Here is a 10,119-nt window from a genome sequence, read left to right on the forward strand (position 1 = left end):
TTAATTTACCCTCAATTACTAATGATATGTGAAAGAAACCCTCGCATTCATCAGTGCCGCAGCCTTAGGACATACGTTTGTCCTTCAAAGCGTTCAACCATTCAACAATTAGAACTAATAGTTACTCCAGGCTATTGCGGCTTAAACATGCATTGCTGTCCCAGCGCTGATCTCTTGGCCGAGGCAGTCATGGTGGTCTTACAACCTATTGACTTCATCAGAGAAAGTTGGGAAAGTGATTTGCAAAGTGGACAAATTAGACCCGGAGTGATTGTCTAAAATGTGAGAACACTTAAGGATCGGGGATTGTAACCAGTCAATTAGTTCCCTAATAACCGTTGGCTATGCAAAAGCACCCTTGCTTTTAGTCAAGACGAAACTTAAAAAGCTGGGGATTTTGCTAAGCAAAAGGGAAATAAAATAATTAAATAAATAGAGCATGCTTCCTCAGAAACGTACAGGATTGATGTCTGCACTCTGGTATGTTCCCATACAACACCGAGGAACCTTAAATGTGTGGCTTGTACCTGTAAAGCTTTCTTTTCTGGGAGCTGCAGCTTTAAAGAGAGAAAGCCCCCCCAGCCTTCTGCAGCGTCAGCCGAGGCGCTGCGTTTGGATGTGGCCTGCTGCAAACGCACGCACGCACGCACACATGTTTTTAATGGATACTTGACTTCATGGCTCTCGCAATGCGACATAAAGGCCAGTCTGCTCAAACAGCTCCGGTTGTTTTTCTCTGCAGAGCTATAATGCAGAGTTTTGTTTCTTTTGTCTTGTGCTTTCGTTATCTAATAATGAATAAATGCTCTCATTATGGTAAGCAGAAGGACAAGAACATATAGTGAAAGCCTGATTTTACTGGAATGATTGGGAGCTTTGCAGCTAAATGCAATATGATATAAGGATTTCAGGAATATACAGATTTTGTCCTTTGAAAATGGCTGAAAAAGTCACTTATACCTCCCTTCCCCAGACAGCTTTTGGTTGGAGTTTTTATCCATTAAATTTGCAATGAAAGTGTTCCTTTTAGCCAAACAATTGCTTTTATTCATTTTAATGCTCTAGATGGATGTCTAGAGTGTGCTTACCAGTGTCACCAGCGTCTTGTGTCTCACCTGTGCAAAGCACACGCAAACAGGAGGATAAAGAACAGCCCTCGAATTATGTTTACCAAGAATTAAAGCTCTCCAAAGTGGACATTTAGGCATGTGCACATAAGCACACATCAGAATTGCTTTTGCACAGCCTCCTGCACCTGCACTGTGATGGGCAGTGGACAACAACAAGCATCCAGCCCTTGCCCAAAACAATTTGCAGTGGAAGGAAGAGACAAGAGACAACCAGCATCTGAGCATGACAAACGGCAGGAGGAACACAGCAGTACATTACTGTATCAGGACACTGTATCTGGCAAAATGAATGGGAAAAAGAACCTCTAATTTGTGGGAGGCCAGAAAATGTTAACATTTTAGAGAAAAAAAATAAAGCCACAGCATTATTTCCAAGAAGTTATAACAAAAATGATCAATCCTTTAGCAGCAGTGCTGTTTTTGAAAGCATCTTCCCAACAAGCCATCTGGCAATTGAAGATATCTGGATTGTAAATGGCTACACCTAAACCATAACTTAGCTTTCCCTGGACACCCTTCATCACCAGGCACTGGTAGCTGGAGGTCAAAAGGGCCTGGTTTTGAAGGCTACAAGTCACCCCAGGATACCACTGCCACTGAAGCCTAGTGGTTACCAAACTTCTACTGAATTAAATAAAAGACAACAATGATGAATTCTTACTTATTTAAAAAATTCTATACATTTAACACCAGGATCACAGCTAATATCTATTGTGCAGAAAGAGAACAACATAATGTTAACTAAATGTTTATTATATGCTGTAAAAATGAGAAAATCTGAAGAAGTGATTCAGTTTTATAGGTTATATTTCCAATATGTATTACCTATGGTGTCCCATATGTTATACATAGTTTCACAGATGATAGAAGAAAATAAAGTGGAATTAAATGATACACTATTGATTTGGCAGAATGGAGCTAATCTCTTGCACAAGAAAGCAACAAGCAGATTTCTAACAGCTGGGATTTTCTGAACCTTGTAAACTGGGTACATATAGAATGTGAGAAAATGAAATTACAGGGGATTGCAATGTAAAACACAGATATCTGGGCTATATGTTTGTTGAAAGCATGGCAGTGCAGGCTAATTTTAACAGTAGCAGTGGTGTAAAGTGATGAAACCATAAACATAAACAGTTAGTAGCCATCTCCAGAGTATTGAAGGATGTAGTATTAAGATACCGCTGGGGTGAATTTCTTCTCCATGAAGAAAATATTCCCTGTTCTCCAGAATGCTAATGGTAGCTCTGTGCACCACTGAATTTAAAGGAATGAAATGAGAGTACATGGAGAGGGGAAGGAGGCTTTTTCCAGAGGAATGGATTTCAACCTAAATAAAGAAAAAACATAACTATACTCGAGTTTGGAGTAATCCCACTTTGACATTCAACCTAGCTTTTTAAAGCAAGTGATGGCATTTATTCTGTCAGTTTTCTAACCATCAGGCAGTTGGAAGAATTAGATTCCTGGAGTCCAAGGTGGGAATCAGAAAAGGATGGATAACGGCAAATTGCAGCAGGCTGGGGAAAAAGACAGAAAATAATGCAGAGAAAAGGGTAGGGGAAGAAGCCAAATGGAAGAGAAAAGGAGACAGAGAGACAGAGAGAGAGAGAGAGATTTTTGGTAACTTTTACTATTTAAAAATTCTTTATAAAGGCAGAAGGAGACAAAAATGTGGTGGCAGGTCTGAGAAAAAAGAGCAGACTGTTGGAGGATGAGCTTGTGAAAAAGAACTGATTCGGGGTAAAACATACCATGCGCATCTAAGCTTGTATAATGGTAGAGGAAAGTTAAGGGGAGAATTCAAACATCATGAAATGAGTTTCCCAAATTTCTGCACCATGTGTTTTGAAACATAACATAGCTTAAATTTGCCAAGTAAAATTTTATTCCTACTTGGCAGCTCTGCTCAGAAAACTGTCATAAATCCTAAATATATCAAAAATACTTATCCCATTAAAACTATCTCATTCCTAAAATGGATTCATGTTTGCAATCAGTTTTGAAAGGGTAAAATTAGTTTTGTCTCTTCCTATCTTCCAATAAAATCTCAGAGAATGATTTCTGTAGTCTGGTCCTATTTTAGGCTATCTTTTCTTAGGCTGATTGTGAAAAAATGAAATACAGTCTCCCTGAGATTTTTTTCTAACTAAACCACTGCCTGTAGAGCCAGTCACCCTGCTTTATTCATGCCGAGGAGAGCCTATTCTGCAGGCGATTCTCCTGATATCTGTACACATCCAAACCAGCAAAACTTCTTGCTATGGCCATGTCCCAAGACATACATGCTATCCTGGATGTCTCTCACTCCCTTCCTGAATCACAATATCGCTATGGCTGTTGGTCTTTTACTGCAGATCTCAAGTTTCTTTGGAAGCCAGGAAGCATGTTTAGCCTCCTAAACTAGGTATCTGTTGCACTCCTGCCTCTGATTTTCAGACCCCTGATTTGATGGCTTAGTGCTCTTTTTCCGTTCTATTTCCCTAAAATCATATATTACAGCCTTCGCCGATTCAGTCAAAGAACTGTTCTGAAATACAAAAGTCAAATCAAGAGTCAGAATGTTTAAATAAATGGCACTTTCAGAGTATATCTGTGTTAACTGCATAGCCATAAATACATACTCCGTGAATTAAATACTTGGCTGTAAGTATGTCTGTAATTCACAGCTACTTATTGACATGGATCACCATTTGGTATCATCAATTCAGTGATGTAATATTAGACAGCTACACATTTCTCTAATGTAATCAGACCCTTAAAGATCTCAATAGATATAATTCAGATTAATAGGATATTCAGAATAAGATTAGATGGAATGGATCATATGGAAGACATTTTGAGGAGCATTTCTTTTGCCAGACACGTAAAGATAATTGGGAAGGAGTATTTTTATTCTTTAAAATATTTTGAGATAAACCAAAGATTATATATTTTTACATGTAACTGTCCATTTTTTTGACAAAAAAGATACTTTTCTCCAGCATTAAGAAAGAAATGCAGATGAGCTCCACATGCTCTCCAAAGTGTTCATGAGTGATTTTGCATACACCAGATTTAGGCATATCGTTCCCAATATACATGCACACATAGAAATGGTACATGTGCACCCAGCTGCACTGATATGTCATGGATTTTCATGTAAAATCAGGTAGGCAAAGGAAAGGTCAACTTTTAGGGATGGGCATCTGGAGCTTCAGACCACATTGTGGCTAACAACTTTATTGTGAAATGTTTCCTTTCACAGGGATCATTATCAGCAAGACCACTTGTGTTGCTAAGCAGAGTGTAAACCCAGCAGTTTGATGCATCTAGCATTGTTTTCTTTCCTTTTTGCATAAAAAAAAGAAACACCAATTGGGAGAGCAGAGCAAAGGAGAGCAGAAGAGAGGAGAGAGGGAAAGGGAAGGGGAAGGCTGTAGTGTCACTGACTTTTGTTAGAAAGGCTGCTTTTGGAAATGAATATTGTGGTTTGATTACTATAGCAATATATAGACTTATACAACAGTTATTATGGTTCCCAAAAGTGTGCTAGGCACCTTGTAGACAATAAAGACAACACATTTGCTTCCCAAAGAATGTGTAATTTAACTACAGACTTGGCACAAGAAATATTGCAGTTAATAACTGAAAGGGTGAAAGCAAGGATTATAATTATGAGATTGTGCAATTCTGGCATGTGCCGTGAATACTTTGCATGACCCCAGCTCACTTTATCCCAGACTTTGGCTGGGCTGTTTATATGTCAGAGAAAATTCTGTCCTCATCTTACTACAATGGGCAGCTACCCATTTAGCCCTCTTGCCCACTTTTTTTTGCAGCCCTTCCACAGCACGTAGCTGTTTTCTGAAAAGCAAAATACAACTTTAACACACATTTCTAATAAGGCCATAGCTGCTGAGTTCTCTTTTTCTTTGTAAAAATGATTAAGACTGATCTGCTTCTAATTAGAAATACTACTTCTTTTTTTTTTTTTTTAATTATCCCTTTAAAATTCCCATTGCTATTTTACTGACAGAACTGGTGGTTGAGTACGTAGCTGCACAAAGATCACTCAGAACTGATCCCAGCCACACAATGAAGAAAGCTGTCTGCTGCCCAGTGACAGGCAAGTCCTCTTGTCACTGGTGTGGAAAGAGGACTGGGAGTTCTTGAGCTTTTCTAACACTTGCAATCGTAAAATTGGGTGGCTTTTCCCTTAATGCATGTAGCCCCTTCCAGTTTAGCACACAACTTTCATGAGACATCCCACTTTTGGCTGCAGCACACAAGTGGGGCTCGTTGCCCCTTTGCCTAGTTATAACCATGCCCAAGCTGCTTCACAGTACAGGAGAATACTCTAGAGCTACTTGGGGATCTTGAACTGTCTTGTCATTAACGCTTTGGTAGATGATTTACTGCCATATGGCTCTGAATCTTAAATCTGTTGTCCACTTATTTTGGAGACCAGAATTATATTTACATTATTTAAATTTGCATTTACATGTGTCCACAGAAATATGTTTCTATAACACCTCAGGTGGGGTTCAGTGAGCTTTATGACTCCAATAGGTTCACAACATTTTCTTCAGGAGCTGTTCAGAAGTGTTGAATTCCTTTAAGTGAGTATGTAGGTGGTTTATGAGGGATGGCTATATATTTAAATTCAAGTCTTCTGTCACACTTCTGTAGGTTAATACTGCTATTGCCTGTTACTAACCATTAAAGTCCATATCTTTTCTTTGACCCTGTTAGAGGATTTTGTCAGGCTTTGGATGAGATCTTTTCTGTGCAGTTCCTCCTACTGCAGAAGGGCCCACCTACCATGAAGAGGGAATTCAATAAAAGAGCCACTAGAATCTCTCTGGCATTTGGAGCAAATATGGCAGAAATGCATTTACCTTCAGAGCTCACGAAATTGGGGTAAAATGCACTGTCTTTTATCATTGTGACTCTGTAGTCAGTGGCATATTTGCCCGGGGCATGTGTTCCTTTCGTAGCCATTTGGGTCCTTCAGCAACTGCTACTAGGACTAATTCAAGGACTGGTTCCTTTAGCTCATTGATAGTGGTCCTATTTCTGCTGCAACGCTTTTTGGAGTGCTATATAACCTTTTAAAAGACAGTAGAAGCTTCTACATTTGTTTTACTTTTATTTCCTCCAGTAAAAGGAAGAAGAGGGAAGAATGGAGCTAACATATAAAAGTTACTCATTTCTCAGGTCATGGCTTGCATAGGACCAGAAACATCACAGAACAGCTTTCCCTGTGACAGAGATACTTCCTAGCCCTTTGAAACTGGGAAGCACAGACTGTGCTTCCAAACTATACATACATATATATATATATATATATATATATATATATATATATATATATGTATTTGCTTGTGGATAAAGAATGTGTTCGCATTTGCACATCTGTTTGTACGTACTTAATACAGAATATAGCTTAATCATTTCCAGTTTTGAAGGAATTTTGGCTACAGTTCTAGTTTTAAGTATTTGGAACAGTTCTTACTTTACATTAATTTAATGGATTGGCCTGTTTCTAATGAGCATGTTTAGTGAGACATTATGGTCACTCAGTAGAATGTAAGTTGTTCTTGCACATCATGTTGCAGGCCAGATTCTGACTGATTAATATATTGGAGGTGTCAGCCAGAATACCAAAGGATGAAGTGGAGAGTAACAGGGCGAAGTTACTCGCTTTCCCTGGCTTTCTGCTCCGAGCTGGGCTTGCAGGAGCCATTCTGCAAGGCTTGGAAAGAGACTCCGCTGAGGAGCACAGCCCTAGGAACAGCGCTTCTATCATCCCTTCCATCTGCGCAAATTATTCCCACTCCTGGCAGACAAAAATCCAGGCAAAGAGGCCCTTTATGAAGCTATTGCCAGCCACAGTACAGATGCCCATTAAAACTAGACTTGCACCTGTTTCTGGGGGGGCAGCTGACATGTTTTCTGAGTTTGGCTGTCCCTCTACACAAACAAATATGAATCTGTGAAGGCTTGTGTAGTAGCTAAGGTAAATGTTGTATAGTTTTATTGTTTCATTAAATCTTGTCTGAATTATCAGTTATCTAATAACAGAAGAGCTGGCTTGCCCTGAGGTGCTAGCTGTCAATGGTTATTGTTAATCATAATCTAACAAATACCAGATACAGCTATTTGGCAAATGAGAACTAACATTTTTCTTATTTAAGGTGATAGGAATGAAGGAAACATAAATCATAACATACTCATTTCCCTGTATCTGAAAGTGCTTTAATACTTAACATTTGTCCACATTTCAAGACACCCAATTCATGCTTATTACCAGAAAATGTACATTTTAAATTGTTACTACAGTTAGCATTTCAGAGTGAATGGATTGTTTCTCTTCCCTGGGATAAATCCACTGAAGACAGTACTGTTACACCAGTGAAAAAAAGAGCCAATTCAACCTAACTAGGGAAAATTGCTAAAAACGTAATAGACCACTTTACAAATAATGTACACATTCATATCAATTTTTTATGCCAATTTACACTTCTGAAGGGTGTGCATGCTAATCTTTCAACTGCATATCTATACGTCAATCTAACAAGTTTTAGTTCTTTTAATAAACTCTTTATAGAAAGCTTTCTGAAATATTTTATTGAAATAAGTCCTGATACTGTAAATCATGTCAAGTACCTAAAGAAGCCAGCTGATAACCATTAAATAACAATGAAGACAAGCTCAGACCCTGAAAAGTTAATTTCATTGGGACTGCAAACATCCTGAAAATTAAGTACATAGGCTAAACTAAGTGCATAGGCTCCCACTCACAAGGGGCTTCATCATGGTTTAAATCACAACACAGTGCTGCTGGCTAGACGGAGCTGCTTGTCCCATCTGGAGGTATTTTGACGGAGGCACAGTTTTTTCTGAATAGATCTAATGACTCTTCGTAGTATGTAATATAACCACATGCTTGCATGCTAGTACGGACAGCATAAAGGAGACTGACCTCCTTCTGTTCTCCTTGTGGACCTAAGAAATCCATTTTGAACTACAGTGCAGGCCTGGCAGAATAAAATTTTTCTGAGTCAGCTATGAAAATGGACCTTTTCTGTTCTCTTTTAATTTTTTTAGAACCTGCCCTACCTCATGCTTTTTATTATAGCCTAGAGAGACACTAGGTATTCAGCAGCTACTGATAACCAAGCAACTCATGAAGACACCTAATTTGAGTCAAACATGTTATACATATATGTTAACAAAAATGTTAATACATATATAAGCCCTAAATTGTGGGCTGTAGCCAGGGAGGAAGCCTGGAATCGGAAAGGCTTCTTTCTCCCTGGTGATAACCTAAAATGACTAAGCAATGCCTTTCTCTGCCCAAGACCATCTCACCGAGAGCAACTCAGGGAGAGCAGCACTGAGCCACTTCTTCATTGACAGTTTTTTGATATAGTTTCAGTTCCTGACTGTTACTGGGGATGACATGAACCAAGAATATCACCTGCAGGTCCACCATAGGCAAGTCACCTCACAGGCACCTGGGAAGGAAATCGTCCTAGCTACTGTGGGATTGAGGACGCCCCATCATTATGCACATGCCACTCCGTTGCGTTGTGAGACCTCACAATAAGTCACTGGGAGAAATTCATCGAGCAGCTGATCCCAAACCACTCTTCCAGCATCCAGTAAGCAAGATTGACCAGGACTTCAGCACCGTCTGTGCTCCCAGAGCTCAGCTCAGGGAGTTCAGAGAGATTTACTTGCTGGACCTCTTTGAGGACAGTCTGTGTGCAACCCACACCAAGACAGTGACCGTTGTGTCCAAAGATGTCCAGCTGGCCCACCACTCTTGTGGGGTGGGAGTTTAGAAAGCCACTGCACCATTTTCTGGCAGCTACAACACCATTGCTCATGACAAGGCTCTAGTTGAAAAGAAGCTACTTTCCAGCACCCCTTATAAATTAATATGCCCACCATGAAATGGTGGCAAGAAAGAGGCCAGACATGCCTACATGACGTAACAGTCATCACTGACAGCTCAGCATTTTGAAAGAAGACACATCACTCCCAAGAATCCATAGAAACATGTTTTTTACCTGCATTTTGGGGAGCAATGGCGTAAGTCCTTCAAATCTGTGATAGAGATTATTTTCCTGATTTAAAGCTGTGTAAAAGTAGCATGATTGACATTCCAGGAGAATTTTGAGGATAGAAAAGACTTTAATGATGTATGATAATAATGGTTCTTATCATAAAGGAGTTAGGAATATGGAGGCTCATTTCACGGCATTGATGAATAGGATCAATACCACTAAACTCAACCTGTGTGTGAGCTAGCCCAAATCAGTACAGCTGAAATGACTTTGATTACATTGCACTGACTTTCATCAATTACATTACACAAGGATTAACCTGGTGTAAATGAAATTAGAATGAATACCAAGGTCTCTATTAGTGATTATCTTGTATTCACCAGTGTATAGCATATAGCATTCAATTACTTTTTCAATAATATTCAAGGTAAATATGAATGAATAGATTTATGTGATGTAAATCTAAATTGCTGCCAGCCACTTCTATTTGATTACTACACTTTAGTGTTTGGTCTCACTAAACTCTGGCATCCTTTGGACTTGACAGATTAACACATATATGAAGAAATTTGCATATTTATTTTAAACCAGATGTTCTTCAAGCAGTGCAGCCAAATTCCCATCATCACTATAATCACGTTGTGTTTTGTTAACATAATGGAGCCATTAAAATTCCACCACATGCTTCTTTTTTAGGAAGAAAGGGTTACTGAAGAACTTTTCAGGTGAATTATAAGTGAATCCTAATTAAAAAGAAAGAGCCAGATCCATAGCTAATGTTAATTGCCTCCACGAGAAATCCCTAATTTACATCACTTTAAGGATCTAGCATATATCAGAGTATAGATACTTTTTTTCCTAATTGCTGCCACTTATTTTACAGAAGAGGTATTTGGAACAAAGCTATATTATATTAATGGCAGTCAGTAACC

This window comes from Dromaius novaehollandiae, chromosome 4 (assembly GCF_036370855.1).
Source record: "Dromaius novaehollandiae isolate bDroNov1 chromosome 4, bDroNov1.hap1, whole genome shotgun sequence".
NCBI classification, from domain to species: Eukaryota; Metazoa; Chordata; class Aves; order Casuariiformes; family Dromaiidae; genus Dromaius; species Dromaius novaehollandiae.